Consider the following 17839-nt stretch of genomic DNA (forward strand, 5'->3'; position numbering starts at 1 on the left):
TTCTCTGGATACTGCCAGCATTAGCAAATAAAAAAAAAAATTAAAAATACAATTATTCATTGTTTATCTGAAATAAAATATAGGAATATAATTGTTCATAATTCATATAAAATTCAATTTTAACTAGTATCCTTACATTCATACTGGGGTGATGTTCAGGAATCATGTTTTTAACTCTCATTTCAGGTGATTTTTGTTACAATGTATTGAGTAGGGGCTCTGAGTAGTTTCCTTTTTAGCCAAATCTACCAATCACCTTTCTAAGCGTCACTTAAAAATGCTTAAATCAGCTATGTACATGTTACCAATCTCATTGTTAGTTACTATTTATAACTACTCTTTATGTCCTGTAATTGTAATTGTGTATATTGTTCAGCATATGTTAGGTGCATTTCACTCTATCCCTTTGTTGATTATAGCACTAAACTCTGCACTTGTTTTGCTGGTTTTCAAATTTTGTAGTTCATAATCATTGTCTCTATTTTAAAAATTAGAAGGAAAATTTCATAAGATATCCTGGAAGCTGTAACTGTGGATCTTTGGAGGTGAAATTTAACAGTTCGTTTTGACCTTGGATTTATGACATCATTGGAATCAAGCTGCTTAATGAGAGATATGATGTGGTAAACCTTGACTCACAGTTTTGTCCTCAGAGGATCCTCAACTCTGGAATGTGCCTCTTCTCTTAAACCAATGAAACATGAGTTTCCTGGCTCCAAGGATACCTTCAAGGGCCAATTGTTTACAAAAACATTTGCCTGAGGGATTTAAAGTAGCGGTCCAGATGATAGATGGCATTTTAAATGCTTTTGCCATGTATGAATCCTAGGAGGATCAGGAATGGAAACGTTTCAAAAAATAACACCAGTAATTAGGCATGTTGGTTTATGAAAAAGTAGCCTCCTATATTTTGAAAGTTTGACATGTCAGTGATTCCCAGATTCCTAAAGTCAAGGTGTGAGAAACTAATTGCCAAAAATATAGAGATGGATTTAATAAACATAATTCAATCCAGTTTTAATAGCCCAGAAGCTGAAGAAAATTTCAGTACTTGACTTCTCAGAACTTCTATGACTTTTGGGAGCCTTCCATTAAAGAAAAATGAAGCGGATTTGCTTTAAGTAATTCCAGCTTTTGGTGATAAATAAAAGGAATTTTTCACAAACATCAGAGATCTTTGCAAGTTTTTATTTTTTAAAGGCCCAAATGTTCTGTAGGGTTTTTAAATTATTTTCATAGATTTAGAGAAGGTTTTGGCTTCTCAGGGCCAATATTCTGGGTTTAAGGGAAGATACAGGGAGACCTTCCTTCTTGCAGAGCCTATGTAAAATAGAAATAAGATGTAAGATTGAGATGGTGTCCTCATTTTGGACAGACTAGTACTTGAAACCCACCAAGATTCCATAAGATTGTACTGAATGACTGGCCACTGAAATTCTCATTAAACTTTTTGCCTTCAAACTTTGTTAAGCATCTCTCCCTCCTCCTCCCCCTCCCATAAAAACATGGGCAAGAGCCTTTATTGTGGTTTCTGCGGGCAGGAACTGGCAAGGCAGGATAGGCAAGTTTAGGATTGACTAGTTTGAATAATTTCAGTGGATTCAGAGGTAGAGGGGGTGTTCCTAGTTTTCTGGTACCTGTCCCTGGAGTGGTGAGGCAAAGGAATAGTGGCCCTGAGTGTAAAAAGCTAATAGAGGAGTTGGTGGGGATGTGGGATTGGTTCATTTACATATGACAGGTGTGCTCTACAATTCCTATTTCTAGGAATTAGCTAGCACTGGGAGGGGCAATCTCTCCAGAGTCAACAGGCCCCAGATACCAAATCCTCAGAAACACAGAAAATAAAATGGCATGATTAATACGGAGAACATTTGATGAAAAGTCAAAAAAAAAATTGTATCTGTCACAAGCATGTAAGTGTTCATGGTTTCTCATAAGAAAATTGAAGCATGATTTATATCAAATAAGTAAATAATCATACTCAAAGGAAATCTCTGAATTTCTCACTCACTTGGTAACTATCAAAGAATCCCAGTGACTGTTCTCATTTTTAGAGTGATTTTCTGCATCTGTTGTACGTGTCTGATATCTGCTTCTGGTGGTAATCGGTTAGTATTGCAGGAAAGAGCTGAAAAAGAAGATAGAAAATAATCACATAAAATATTTGCTGAGCAGCTCCTCCAGGCCAGGAATCTATTTTAACCATCACGGTGTTTCTCAGTGCCTTGAAGACTGCTTTCTAGAAGTGTTGAGGGGACGTTTCCTGAATTGTCTTGAAATGACATCTGAAGAGCTTTAAAGAAGATGTGATCCATCCAGTTGGGAACATACTGAGAGTTTGAGGTGTCTGCAAGACGGCCACAGGGAGATACGTTGTAAATAGCTAACTACAAGCTTTGGAGCTCACTGGAGTTGTCCTGGAAACAGAGAATAGAGATATCACACGTAAGTGGAACAGGAGAAAGGAAGGTTGAGGACATACTACTGGGGTTATCTCACATACCAAGAACCAAAGGTCTCAAACGCACAGCGATGGCATGGAGCTCCCCGGAGCGACGCAGTGCACAGCGTGCCCCACCGTGCGGTGGACAGGCGGGGGGCCCACAGAGTGTCCGAACAGCAAGGAGGGCAAGGGAGTGGCCAGGAAGGAGAGGGGGGAAGGTTTTCATTGGAAAAGCGTGTCACAATAGACCGCATTTTTCAAAAAACATAGGCAAACACATCTTACAGTGAAATATATTTAAGTATCCTTATTTTCTTCAGAAGAATATGACCCTCTCCTCCCTGGGAAGAAAACTGTTTAAATACTATGGTTTAAAGAGAAAGGAATTCATATGAAAGGCTTTTGTCACTTTGGCTTTTCTTCTAAAAATTAAAAATAATTTTTTGTCAAGACTCAATGACTAATCTCCAACTTTTTGTTGTATCTTAAATACACTGATTTTTGTTATTCTCCAAATGTTTATTCAGAATTCTTTGCTATATTATATGTATATATATATATTATTAAATATATCTTTTTATTGATTTTAGAGAGGAAGGGAGAGGGAGAGAGAGAGGTAGAAACATCAATGATGAGAGAGTCATTGATCAGCTTGTGATAATCATGCCCTTTACTGGGGGTCGAGCCTGCGACCCAGGCATGTGCTCTGATCAGGAATCAAACTGCAGTCTCCTGGCTGCTAGGTCAATGCTCAACCCCTGAGTCATGCCCAGCCTGGCTGTTACATATATACACTTTTGATTTTCATGTTCTCTAAGCTTCCCTGATCCTAATATATTCTTTAAAAGCACCTATAAAAATAACTAATCATAACACTTTGTGTGTCCTTTTCATTGAAAGTTTGCCTCTTCCTCTAGGCTGAGTACTCTGATGTCAAGAGCTGTATATAGTTTCTTAATTATTGTGCCCTCAACACCCAGCAGAGTATCTGATACAAAGGATTTGCTCAGTAGATCTTGAATAAATTACTTAAAGAAAAAAAGATGGATGAATGAATGTATCTCAAATGAAAGACCAGACATTTGATTGTGGATAAAGTCACTGATACAAGTTTTTCATGTTAACAAAGATGCAATCAGCATAAAGAATGATGATGTTGAAAGTAACATATTTTCCTAACTGCATCAGTTGCCGTGTAAAAGCAATAAACAACTCTTAAGAAAACCCCCTGAACAAATAGTTTGGTTGTCCAGAATGTGGAGGAACTGCCCATCCGAATGTTTTAAAATGAAAATGATGACTGCCTTTTTCCACAAGGAGTGTGCCAACTCTGAGAAGACCTATGAGCTGTGTCATTGATTTTAAGCAATTCTTCTCCTTGGAATTTTATTTTCATTGTAAGTGTCTAATACTATATAAATCAAAGGAGGGCAGAAACCTAAACATTCTGGTAATGAACTCAAAACCATATATTTAATTTTCAAACCCGCTTTAATCTTGCAAAAATCTTAGCTTTCCTAATACATTGATGTAGTGTTTATTTTGTTTTGCCAGTTTTACTGCATGTCAGTTTACTTGGTGCTATTTCAACGTTTTCTTTGAATGTGAACAGACTTTTCCATGTTTGACCTTAATTCAAGAAGCTTTATTTCTCACAAGCTGTTATTTGCTATTGATTTTTACTACCAAATTGTTTCTCTTTTAAAAACAGTGAACTTAGAATTTGGTCAAGCTGTCTCAAGTCTCCGAAACTTGCTCTACCCCAGATCCATTCCACTTATTTTTACTCAGTTTATTGAAGTAAAATTTACATACAATAAAATTCACTAATTTTAAGTGTATAATTTGATAAGTGTGAGAAAATATATATCCATATGTACATATTCCCTTATGCCACTTGGTAGTGAATTTCCTTCCTCTAGTCCCAGTCTCTAGCAAACAGATTTGCTTTCAGTCACTAAAGTTTAGCGATTCTTAGTAATGTTTTATGTGGCTATTTTTACTTAGTGTAATAACTTTGAAATTCATCCGTATTATGTGTGTGAGTAGTTTGTTCCTTTTTATTAGTGAGTAGTATTCCATTATACAGTGATATCAAAATTTATTTACCTATTTACGTGTTGATGGACATTTGGATCAATGACTTGGCTATTATGAACGATCATATACAAATATATGCGTGCACATATGTTTTAATCTCTCTTGGGTAAATACCTAAGAGAATCCATTTAGGGATTTCTAGATCTTATGGTAAGTGTAACTTTTTAAAGAACCTCCAAAATGTTTTCCAAGTTGGCCATAGCATTTTTCATTTCCACTAGCAATGTAAGAGAATTACACTAACAAGTTTGGAAATAAGCTACATTGGGTAGAGAGTTCTCACAAGGAGAAAAGTCCATCAATTATTTTTTTTTAAAACCCTGCCATTTCTGGATCTCTTTTCATTGTTTGTTTCTTGTTCTGGTTATGGGTCATATTTTTCTTCCCTTTGGATGCCTTGTAATTTATAATTGGATGGTGACAATGTGAATTCACTTTACTTGCTAGATTTTATTATCGTCCCTTAAAGAGTATTAGAGTTTGTGAATGTAGGTAACCTACTTGGAAACCAGTTGATCTGTTTTTAGTCTTTAGGGTAAGGCTAATTTAACTTCATTACTGAGGCAATATTCATGTGAGGATGCAACCCAATGTCCCAGATATTATGATGTCTTTCTACTCTTGTTTGAAGGAACAAAAACTATTTCCATATCTGTTTGGATTACTGATTTCCAGTGTTTCTTCTCATATCAGAGTAATTTCCTCTAGTACATGCCACAAATAAACACTCAAAGTCTTGAGGACCCGCCTCTGTAGATCTCCAAAGTGTGTATTTGATGAAACTTCTTCCTCTCTGTCTCCAAAATTCTAGTTGTCATGGCTTCCCCAATCCCTAACCCATCTCCACAACTTAATGCAGTTTCTGGGATCTCTCTGGGTTTCTTCTCAGCTCACTGCAGCCTAAGAACAGCTTCTAGTCAGTAAACTGAGGCAATGATTGCGCTTCCTTCATCAGTCTTTCTTCTTTCAGTAATCATGGTCCTGAGATGTCTATAGTCCAGTGCTGAAGGGTGATGTTTCCTTTGGTGGGGGGTATTGAGTCTGTGGTTTTCTGGCTGCTTATGACACTAATGTAAATCTGGTTCCTGTTACTTCATTCAAAGCTAGAAATGGAAATCCTCTCATTTCACTTTTGGGTTAAGATAAAAAGCAATTATGAAATAAAGTAGTGAGTAATATCAATATAAAATATTAATGTCTTAATTATTATATAATCTACTTTTCCAAATTATTCACAAAACAACTGCTGGGATAGATTTTTAAAATGTTCACCTGTTTGTTGAGTTTCTTGATGTAGCATTATCAGAACAACACTTATTCGAGTTGCAATAGATTTCTGTCATAGGCCTTCTTTTTAACCTTCACTTCTTTCCAGAGATTTTTAATTGATATATTTTGGAGAGTTATAATGTTTATATGTACTGATTATTATCTTATGAGCCATCCTAGTCTACTTTACCCTAAGTTTTAACATCTAAAAGTGAAGTTCAACATTATTAATGAAGAAAACAGTACCTGGCTCACTTGGACTTTTCTCCATTAGTTCCATTAAATTTTTCTCCACAATCATTCTTCATCTACTTATTCTTTCATTTAATTTTTTGGCCCCTTTTTATACTTGCTTTAAAGTGGGTACAGTACTCTAATAAATAAATTGGTTTGAGGAAGGACTGTTTGCGCTGCCTCTCAAAAAGGTTTTTAGATAGGTTTTCATCCATGGGGTATTCTCAATGCTTCATTAAGTTTTCCTCACCATAGATGATAGGAGGGACCAGTTGAATTAGAGTCTCATCCAATTATTGGAAAATTTTGAGCTTGTGAGTCCAAAATGTGCATTAACTCCAGGACAAGATAGGAGGTGAAATACTGGAAACTTTAATTATATCCTATGATGTATTAATTTCCTACTCTCTTCAAAACTACATTTCCTTTTGTTTTCTTTCTGTATGTTCCTAGTAAGAACTCTAAAGTAGTAGTAATTTATAACTTTAAATGTTAATATTATCAGTAATACATTTTTTATTATGAGAACATTTCCAATTCTACACACTTGAATGGGATACCTACTTTTAGAATAATTTCTATTCAAATCATAATAACCCAACTTAGTAACTCTATCTTTAAATGGAAATTGTTTCAGCATTCTATGTTTTGATAAGTGAAATGTTTACACCAAACCAAACAAAAATATAAGTCAGAACAGAGAACACAGAAAAAAATCAGGTTTGTATGGAATCTTGATACATGACAGATGTTACTCCAAATAGGTAAGGCAAAGCTAAAGTCCCTTAAATTATAGCCCTGGCCAGTGTGGCTCAGTTGACTGGGCATTGTTCTGTACACTGAAAGAATCCCTTAAATTATATGAGAAAATTTACGGCTCGCATAGAAAAGAAAAGTATTAGAAATTTACCCCATGGTATATAAAAATTAATATCTAGGTCTACTAGAGACATAAATATGAAAAGCAAAACTATAAAACTTTTTTTTTAATTGTAAAATACCAATTGGAGGGGTAGAGAAGAATTAAGAAAATAAAACTGCACACACATGCACAACACCAAGTGCAAAGCATTAAAAAGGCTAAATAAATTTTACACTAAATTACACTAATATTAAAACTTCAAAACAACAAAAGATACCATGAACAAAATTAAAACAGACTCTAATATCATTAAACCTATAAAAAGGAGGTGCAACCTCACTAGTAGCAGGAAAAAGCCAATTAAAGCCACAGTGAGCTACCATTTTAAAATCATAAAAATCAATAAATTTGAAAGTGCAGAGAGATGGTGAGATTTATAGGACTGAAAATTTTCTTACACTGTTGTTGGGAATATAAATTGAAACAATCACTTTAGGTAGCAATATAGCAATACGTAATAAAGTTAAGACATAATTATCCTATGGCCCTGCAATTTCACTTATTTGTATAATCTGAAGGAACTTTATGGAACATGTTCAAAAAATAAATGAGAGTATTTTTATGACCTCTTTGTAAATAATATTGTTTATAATAACCAAAAATGGAAGCAAACTAAATTCTAATCAAAAAGAGAATAAATAAATAATAGATAAGTATATAACTGAGTAAATAAATGATGAATTATTCATAGGAAAAATTACTAAGTAGAATGAATAAATATGCAAAATATATTAGACCAGTAAGTTGTAGAAGGGTACAAACAGTATGTATGGTAGCAGCATTTTTTTTTACCTTTTAACACATGCAAAACACTAAATATAAATTATAAGAACATCCAAGGGGGTAATTACTGGCATTCAGTATATAGCAAACCCTCGATTTTGCAGACCATGATTTAACGAACTTCAGGTTTAACAAACAAGATTTCCATTCAGTATGTCATATGTGAAAATTAACACCCTGTTAATTTTTAAATGCTTTTAACCAAGGTTTGCTTATTTTTTTGTAATTAATGTACTGTTAATTTTAGCAAATTTTAGCGAATAAGCCATAAATTGGAAAAAACACCATAGTAATTTCATTGACATAAATAAATATTACATATCTCCAACTATAGGCTACATATTTAAACCCAAGAGTCACAGCTCCTAAGCAAGGCTGGGTGGCTGATTAGTGCGGAGTCACGTGGCAGCTCCTGCACTCGGTGTCCGGGGTCGGACCTTCCGCAGCGGTTCAGTGCCGCCAGCGCCGGTCCAACCAGCGCTAAGTCCCGCCCCAGCCTGCGATTTGTTTACCCTCGGCTCCTGGTGAGTGCATGCATTTACTGGACCTATTCAGGATAAATTTAAAATTACAGTAACACATATAAAAACTAATTATAATATAAAGAGATTCCAATTAGGAAACCCCTTAAAACTGCATTTTATTTTATTGTTAGCCCATCCCCTTCTTGAAACTCCTATTTTCATCTGTGTTTGGTTAATGTACATCGTTCACTCAACAGCTATTTATTGAGTCCTCTCTGTGCTGGGTATATGGACATGAGAGATATTAATAAATAGAACAGGTGCCATAAAAACTGCCCTTGTGGAGTTAATATATAATTATATAAATAATTAAACATGCATATATTTAAAAAACATTTTTAACAAACTGTGTGTGTAAATCTAAAAATTTTGGTATCCAAAGGAATGACTTAAAGGGCATGCTAGAACCTTCCCTCATATGTGGTTTTAATTCTTGCCATTTATAGTCTCAAACTTTACTCCCCTATAATTCTGACATATTCGCATTTCTTCAAACATTTCACTATACTACTGCTCTCAGTGCTTTGTGTCTCTTCCCTCTGACGCGAGTACTCACCTACCTATTATTTCCCATACTTTTTGTTTCTTACATCTCCTTTTTAATCATTCAACACCCAGCTCAGTCCTTTTCTGTGTAATCTCATGTGGCTGTTCTCCAGAATGAATGTATCAGTTCCTTTTCTATGCCCTCCATCAATGTAACCTATATCCAAGCCCATTATTGGAATTACCACACTGTTCTGACACCATTTGTTGACATAATTGTGATTTCCTTCAGGGAGAGATTACATTTCTGTTTTATCTCCAGGCTTAGTACCATATCTGGCACACAGTAATTTTAAGGGAAGTGTATTAAACTAATCTTCAAATAGTCTGCACTTTTTGTTTTTTTGTTTCATCAAATAAATTTAATGAAGGGACTAGCCTTGCTAGTTTTCCAAGAGAATATGTGACTGGTCAACTTGAAGTTCATTTACATCATGTGCTATCTTGATTTTACAACATCTAAATGCATTAACCTGGTCTGGCTTGGCAATGTTTTTTCCACAAACAAAATGGTTATAAATGTTTGAGGTAGACTAATATGCTAACATTATGTGGAACAAAACTGCTACAAGTTGCATGTAAGTCTATCACTTCCAGGAAGCAAGTTGAACAAGCATCAATGTGTTCTCAGTGTTATCTCACTTCTTTATTAATTTTATTGAAAAGTTACTTTGAAAGACATGAATGATAAATACATGCTTTAAAACTGTAAACACTGACTATGCATGTAGAATGACAGGAACCCAAGTTGTGTAGTCTACAAAACACCAAAGAAATTTCAAGTACCAAGGCTTTCATTTGACATTTTAATGAGCTGTTTCTTGCCTCTGGCTACATTGCCTATTTATGGGTTTTGCTGTTGAAGATCCTTTTGTGCTGCATGTCAAAATGGAATTCAGAAGACTACAATGAACTATGCATCAAGGAAGAAAACACTGTGGGTGAGCCAAGAAAAATTTACAGGTAAACTTTACCTGGTAGTGTTAGCCACTTAATGAAATACCACATCCACAAGTGTAAGAGAGAGAGAGGGAGAGAGAGAGAGAGAGAGAGAGAGAGAGAGAGAGAGAGCAAATAGTAATGAAGTTCAGCTGCAGTCATAATTGCAAATAAAAAGAATACAGAAAGCAACCGGAAATGCCTAACAGAAAGTACGCTAAGGAACAACTTATTTTTTTGTTCTCATTACTTTGACAATAAATCTTAATATTTTCCAGAAATTTGGATGGCTATGATAAGCAACTATGTTTATAGTAATGTGATTATATTTGTTAAATTAGAAACAGCAACAAAATCATGTATCCTCTGCTATTTTGGGAAACAATGAACAACTAAAGAGACTGGTATCTATAGAAATTCCAGACTACTGTTGGTCCCATTCATTTTTATTATAGTTGAAATGAGGTAAAGATTACATGTTCTATGAGATCATCTTGAATAAGCTACCCTTCTCAATTATTCTCTTCCTGATATTGACTTAGTTCCATTGACTCCTCAAAACCCTTTTAAAGCTACATTTTTATGTACTTTAACTACATCTAAAATATAAATTTTCTACTTGTCACATAAGTTATATAAATGTCTCCTCACTGTTTTACACCTGAAGCTAATATAATACTGTACATCAATTGTAATTAAAAAATAAATTTAAAATTTTCTAAAGTTGACTTTTTATTGTAATCCAAGTAGAGTACCAAAATACTTTTTAATATCTAAAAACAAGTTTTAAAGCCAATATTAGAACTAATGATATAAATAAATCAACATGTGCTTTTGCAGTGAATTATGTGCACAAAGAAGGAAAAACACAAGTTGTAGCTGCTATAATAACACAGATCAGTGGCTTTTATGCATTTTTTCCTTCAATAGAATTCTTTCATTATATGACATCTCATGTCAAAAGTCACTCAGTAATATAGATCAAAGCTCCTCTGGTGGAACCTGGCTTTCCCAAGGCCTCTACCGCTGAGCTCTATGCTCCTAGAAATTCAATGTAAAAACTACTGTTTTAAAGTATAAGTTCTTTTAAGAGAATGAAACTAATACTTCTAGAAAACTTATTATGTGCCAGGCATCTTATATATGTACTCTTATTTAATTCTCCAATCAACTCTGTAGAGCAATATTTACCCCATATTACATCTAGGGAAGCTGAAATTCAACACAGTGAAACCATTTACCTGGGTATGCTGCTCATGAATTGTATAATTGGGATTTCAGTCCACATCTGTCTGTTTCAAAGGCCCACTTTCTTCTAGTCTATCACCTGCACTTCCTAGAAAAAAATAAAGGGGCACAGGAGAGATAACAGTATTGTGATTAGACCCTCCTATAAGAATTTGTCTATATATAAAAAAACAAAGTGCTGTTCTCTAGGTAAAGACACTGTTATTAAGTTGGTAATTGAGAGTTGAGCAGTTTACTCTATTAGGGTATACAGATTGGTCACAGGATAAGTGGTTTATGTTTAACCAAGACCTGTGTGTGCTGAGGAGTGTGCTGGGCCATGACCAGGTGTGGAGGGGTGGGAAACAATGCCATCACTGAGAAACTGTGAGGGAAATGTTGAGCAGTGGGGTTTCAAGCCCAGTTGCCCATTAAAATCACCTAAAGAGATTTCTAAACAAAATGGTGTCTTGGCCCCACCCAGGGATTCTGATAGTTGGCAGGGGTGAGAAACTGGACATTGGTGTTTTTAAAAGTGATACATAGAGTAGTCAGAGCTGATATCAAGAAAGAGTGCAGTTGGGAAAAGTTAACTGTAAAGGTACAACATTACCTGGGCTGTTATGGAGGGGAGGTTGGAAGGCATGGATGTGGGGAGAAAGAGTGTAGTGAGATTTAAAACACCTTTATTTCTTTGTTTAAAAAAATAGTTTAAAAACTTGTTAAAGAATTTTAGAGGACTCTTTCTAAAATAAAGTCTATATATAAAATATTGACAAACTTACGAACTCCTGCTAAAATTTCTACCTTACATGCTTATGTGTCAAAATTTTAAAATAGAACAAGAAAAATTAGGGACTCACATATAGATCAAAGCAATTGAATTATAAATTACAATGATGGCCCTGGCAAGTGTGACGCAGTTGGTTGGAACGTCATCCCAAACACCAAAAGGTTGTGGGTTTGATTCCTGATCAAGGCACATACCTAGGCTGCAGGTTCAATCCCCGGTCAGAGCACATATGGGAAGGCAACCAATTGATGTTTCTCTCTCATATTAATGTTTCTCTTTCTCTCTCTTTCCCTCCTTTCTTCTCTCTCTAAAATCAATAAGCATGTCCTCGGGTGATGATTTAAAAAAAATAAAAAGTGACAATTAAAAAAGTGACAATTATGAACCTTCATCTTTATTTCAATCAAGTTTTAAATTTTCTAATGTGAGATTATTTAAAACATTAGAAAATGATTTTAATAATAAAATTGTTTTTATTATAGAAAAAATTATTTAATGGTTTAAAAATTAGGTCATTAGCTGCTCTGAACAGATATTATTTTACATCATAAAAAGAATGAATTGTTCTTACCTTGTTCATCCAACAATAATATTGGATGACAATAAAATATTTCTTTTCATCAGAAATGTCTAAACAGTCAAAGATTAATGAAGATAATGAACAACTCATGGATTACACGCAAGACTTAGAACATTATCCCATCCAAACAAAAACTACCTGAATGGTTTTTCTCAAACACAAGCTACTTGGAAACTTTAAAAGAATTTGTAGAAATGTCTCCTGTTTAAGTAACTTTCTGAACCTGCTAGTGATTAGAGTATAAAAAAATGACATGGAGTGCAAATAAGTGGCATAAACATTTAACCAAAAAAATCTAAATCCCTACTTTGATAAAACATCTAAGTTTGTGAGGAAAACTACAAGTGAAGACCATACCAGTTAGAATACACCTTCTGGCCAGGATTTCTGAGCCTAAAATATGCATAATGACAAAAGGCAATATTTCCTAGGTTTCAAATATATGAACCTATCTATACCAAAGATAAAAATGAGGTCCCAATAATCCTTCTTTCTTTGATCCTTCCTTAGCCTTATTCTTTCCTCACTTTGCCACATGTTCAACCCCTCCTGTGAAGAAGGGACTTGCTTCCCCAATGCCAACACCACTCACAGGTAAACTGAAATAGAGCCATTCCTCTGACACTTGTTATGTTTTTTGGAGTCCCTTCTTAAGAACTTCCAGCACTTGTGCAACCAATGGGGAGGGCTAATTTTTGTCCCAGATAATTAGACATTTGCTCTATAGAAACTCTTCGGATAAGTTCAAGTTCGCTATAAAGTCAGTGATATATTTGATTTATAGACTGTACTCCATCATTTTGTGACTGTCATCATTATCAATAATACAATCAAACTACACATCACAAATATTTAAAAAGTTATAAGGTCCAACCAAACAGACTTAATAAAAAACTTAATGTCCTGCAATATGATTCCCTTTATGTTTAATGTAATTTTTCTAAGACCTTAAACCTGGGCTAATTTAAACAACTTGGAAAATTATAGTCACACAAAAAAGACATGTTCAAATTTGGGCTCTCCCATTTACCAGCTCTGTGTCCTTGGACTAGCCAATACCTCTCTGAGCCTGACCCTCTCATCAGTAAGATAAGCATAATGTTGCATCTGGTTTCCCCACTGCAAGGCATTTTTGCAAGAATAAAACAAAATCATTTCCGTAATGATGATTAGTACCTCATAGAGTGGTACATAAATACTATTATTAGCATGAAAATGAGTGTGCCATTTTCAATTTGCACTGACTTATGGATACACTTAAGATTCTACAAGTGTCTAACTGTATAATATAACTGTGCTCACAGTATAGAGATTGTAAATGCCAAGAAGCAGGGGAAGCAGAGCTCCTAACATGAGAAATCATGTACTTAACAAATACAATTTAACAAATACCACACTTTAAACTAGTTTTCAACAATTCACATTTAGAATTCCCAAAAAATTAAGACTGAATTTTAAGGTAAAGGCGGGCAGTTACATGTATCGTGTTGGGCTAGATATATTCATGCAGTTCATTTTGCGAAGTTTTGGAGACTTCACATATAAGGCTAAACATATAAGGCTGATAAATTCTTTCCCATTTGGTAGGTGATCAAACTGAGAAAGAGAGAAGTTGGGCGATGACCCTGTGATGGAATGCTGTGGGAGGTAAAGTGTGTCTGGGGCACCAGCCCCTCAGGCTGCCTTGGAGGCAGCAGTGCCTTCCTAGGTTGGACTTGACCTTCACATGATCCTTAACCAATGTGCCCTTTCCTGACATACCCTGCAAATGCATGTGTTTTTGTGCCTGTAGTTCCATATTAGTTCACATATTACTGGAGAGTTTTGTCTGCTGTTATATAATTAAACTGGAAGAAACACTCTGTGGAAGGTGGAATAGCAAAGATCACCAGAGAAATCATAAGTTCTTTAATGGTAGGGTATATTTGGTCAATCACACAAAAATAGTCTTGATTTTGTTTATACTAAAACCAATATTTGGAAAAGAATATCTGTGCCTTATTTTGCAATTTTGTTTTTCTATAGCATACCAATACCTAACAAGGTTGTATAGAAGCATGTGTTGTCTGATAAGGACAATACTAATTCATAGAACAAAAGAGGTCACCTTCATTGTGGCTATACTGTCATAATCATTAAGACACTGGCTGAAAACTGATTTATTTATAAATTTATTTTTTTTAGGCAGAATAATTCCAACCATAATTTATCACTTTGAATAGCAGTGACACTTCTGTTTACAGGGTCAGAAGAATTTAAATGGGATGAGGATCTCTGGGAATTTTCCCCTCCTTTCATTTTAAAAACCTGTCAGAATGTTCTCTGTTCCAGTCCATCAAGTCATGGACTTTTCAGTTAAAAAAAACAACAATGGAAGAAAAAGGAAAAAAATGAGTTAGCAAACGATGTTCAATGAGTCTTTTCTTTAAAGACTATTAACTTTTTGGTGCAGCTACACGCAGGTTTTATTTTAAAACATAAAATTTTATTTTCATAATGAATATGGTCACATTCATTCTGACAAAACAGAATTCAAGATTTAAAGTTACCCCAGAACAAACACTAACTCTGCCAAAAACAGCATATTCAAGATGTACTGTTATTAAGTTACTCACTGAAGTACCCCAAAGTTTGACTTTGCTGATTTTCACATGAACTCTGTACTGCAGGATTCACTAGCTAATGCCAGTGGTGAGTTAATACCATATGTTCACGCTTGATTGAGAGTCCTGATTTGAAGTCTCCTTGGCAAAATATAGTTATTTATTCCAAGAGTTTTTCTCCTTGCTCCTCCAAAATTTAAAAAATATATGTTATAAGAAAAAACAATTTAACATTAACTTTTTAAAAGTATGAGTATACAGTGCTATGAGATTCTTATTTAATTTTGTTTTCCATCACAGATTATATAACATACAGGTGATCAAGAAAAAGTGAATAATTGGCTTTCCTGGGACAAAAAGATCTATGATCTCTCTCTCTCACTGAAAGATAGAACCCAGACACTTTGGGCTGAGGCTGGGGTCTAAAAGACTGAAAATATGGTACTTTGGATTTTTACTTAAAAACACACATATATCTCACACACACACACACACACACAAAAGCTGTGATACATTTACACAAAGGAATTCTACTACACGGTTATAAAAAAGAAGGGAATCTTACCTTTTGGTACAGCATGGATGGACCTGGAGATTATTATGCTAAGTGAAATAAGCCAGACAGAGAAAGACAAATACCATATGATCTCACTTATATGTGGAATCTAATGAACAAAATAAACTGATGAACAAAACAGAAACAAAGGCAAGGACACATGGAACAGACTGACAGCTGCCGGTGCGTGTGGAGGGGAGGGGTGTTGGAATGGATGAAAACAGGTGAAGGGATTAGCCAAAGAGCATATATGCATAATCCATAAACACGGACAACAATGTGATGATGGCCAGAGGGAAGGGGGCTTGGGGCTGGGTGGAAGCAGGCAAAGGGGGGAAAATGGGGACATCTATAATAGTGTCAACAATAAAAATAAAGAAAGTACATATATATCCAAGTATAGGCTCCCTTCTGGTGCACCACATCACACAGTATATGTGAGTCCATAGACCACATGATATAATGCCAGATTTGATGATAGAGTTAGAGCCAGTCTTTCATCTTTGTTCTGCTTCTTGTGATATTATTGCTTGAGTGCTAGATTTGTAACCATGACTTTCCCACAAGAGAACACATTTTCCCCATGCATATTATTGACCATAGGATCATATTATTTTTACATATGATTTCTTCAAGCAGTTTTGAATTTATAAATTTAAATTCATGTTAACCAAAGTTTTTGAGAATGCACTATATTGACACTAGAGGAGGCCATGTAGGCAATAATAGCCTCTTTACCTGGTCCTCTTATTATGGTTCAGGAATAAGATATTTCCACAAATAATGACCATATAAAACAGACCGTGTATTGGTTTCAATCAAGGGAATATGTTTCTTTTTTCCCTTCCTTCTGTGACAACCTACTTTAACTTTTCCCAAGTGCTTTTCCTTTGTGTGTTTCTAATGTATACTGTGGCCTTTAACATTTATGTATGTTTGAAGAAATCTAAGTTATTTTTTCAAAGGAAAATGTTTGTTTATATTTTCCAATAGTTTGACATTTAAAGTGTTGAATTTCCTCTACCGAAAAAAAAAAATAAGCTGAAATTGCTTACAAGACTTTGCTGTAACTTCTCAGTTTCTTAAAAAGACTCCTTTGCCTTTAGTCATTGAAAGTAGAAGGTGTAATATTTATAGAGGGTGATAACTACTAAGACGGTTTTGATTTATTTTTGCTATATGACCTTACTCTATGATGGTTTTACTTCAGACCAGACATCATGACCTTCTTCAATTTCAGAAACATTTTCTCCATGATTGCTTCATGTTAGAACTGTAGTTCTTTTAGCACATGTTTCCATCTGGAAATGAATCACCCAGGGATCCACATGTGCCATCCCAGCTGAAGTCAATCTGGGGCCTGTCTCCAAGGGCTCTGCCAAACGCAAGGATATTCCAAGCCACGAGATCTTGGCTTTCCCATTTAATCAATGAAGACAATATTTAAATTTGATATGATATTTTAAGGTCAACATTAAAAGCAAAAGACCTTCATTTATCCTATTCTTAAAATAGTTCAAATGTAAATGTAGATTAAAGTTAAAACCTGCTTCATTATGGAAAGTAGATTATTTCTGTCTAATTTTGTCCCTTATCCTGATGGAAAAAAATTTTCATTTATTGAATTTCTTTTCTTTCAGATTTCTTTTCCTGATAGCAAAGAATTTTATTTATTGAATTACTGAATATGATTTATTTTTCTTTTATGATGTAAATTTTTCCTTCATTCTTAAAACAAATTTTAAAAATCATTTAGCAAATCAAAATAATCTAAGGTTCATCATATTTCAACAAACATACTTACCAAAGGACACAACGAGTTTAAGAAAAAAATAGATTTTTAGACCACATAGACACACCAATTCTGTTATCAACAATTACCAGTGACCACAATTCTTGTTGTTCGTGCAATTGTGTTTTGGTTGTAAAATGTATACCTTATTTACTATACTAAAGGTCACTATACTGAAGAGCTTACTAAGTAAAAGTAAGAATGATAGTTATAATATTTTTTACAACTCCAACTCACATAACTCTTGGAATAAGACATTCTGTGAAAAAAAATCTTTCTTCTTCCCTCCTTTATCAGATGTAGAATGTGAATTATGTATCAAACATGATTCCTTAAAGCTAACGTACTGAGCTCAAAAATAGAAAGCAAAAGATTTATTGTCTACATTATGTTGTAAATAGAGCATATAATATATATTATATATGTCCTCATCTTATAGCAGTCTATATATCAGTCCTCAGCTTAGGCTCTCCAGAAATCAGTGCCTGAGATGAGAGTTTGCATGTAGGCAGGTCATTTGAAAAGTGA

The 17839-nt window shown here is 34.5% G+C and overlaps 1 long non-coding RNA gene across 1 annotated transcript; it reads right to left on the reverse strand.

The window, feature by feature from the left end:
- Positions 1-623: 623 nt before the first annotated feature.
- On the reverse strand, positions 624-15685 carry LOC107532857 (uncharacterized). Its single transcript, XR_001602791.2, has 4 exons — positions 15529-15685; positions 11002-11096; positions 2012-2128; positions 624-825 (listed from the first exon to the last, which is right to left on the reverse strand). It is a non-coding gene; the product is annotated as an uncharacterized LOC107532857 (long non-coding RNA).
- Positions 15686-17839: the final 2154 nt, after the last annotated feature.

Source organism: Miniopterus natalensis, chromosome 5 (assembly GCF_054644295.1).
Source record: "Miniopterus natalensis isolate mMinNat1 chromosome 5, mMinNat1.hap1, whole genome shotgun sequence".
Taxonomy (NCBI): domain Eukaryota; kingdom Metazoa; phylum Chordata; class Mammalia; order Chiroptera; family Miniopteridae; genus Miniopterus; species Miniopterus natalensis.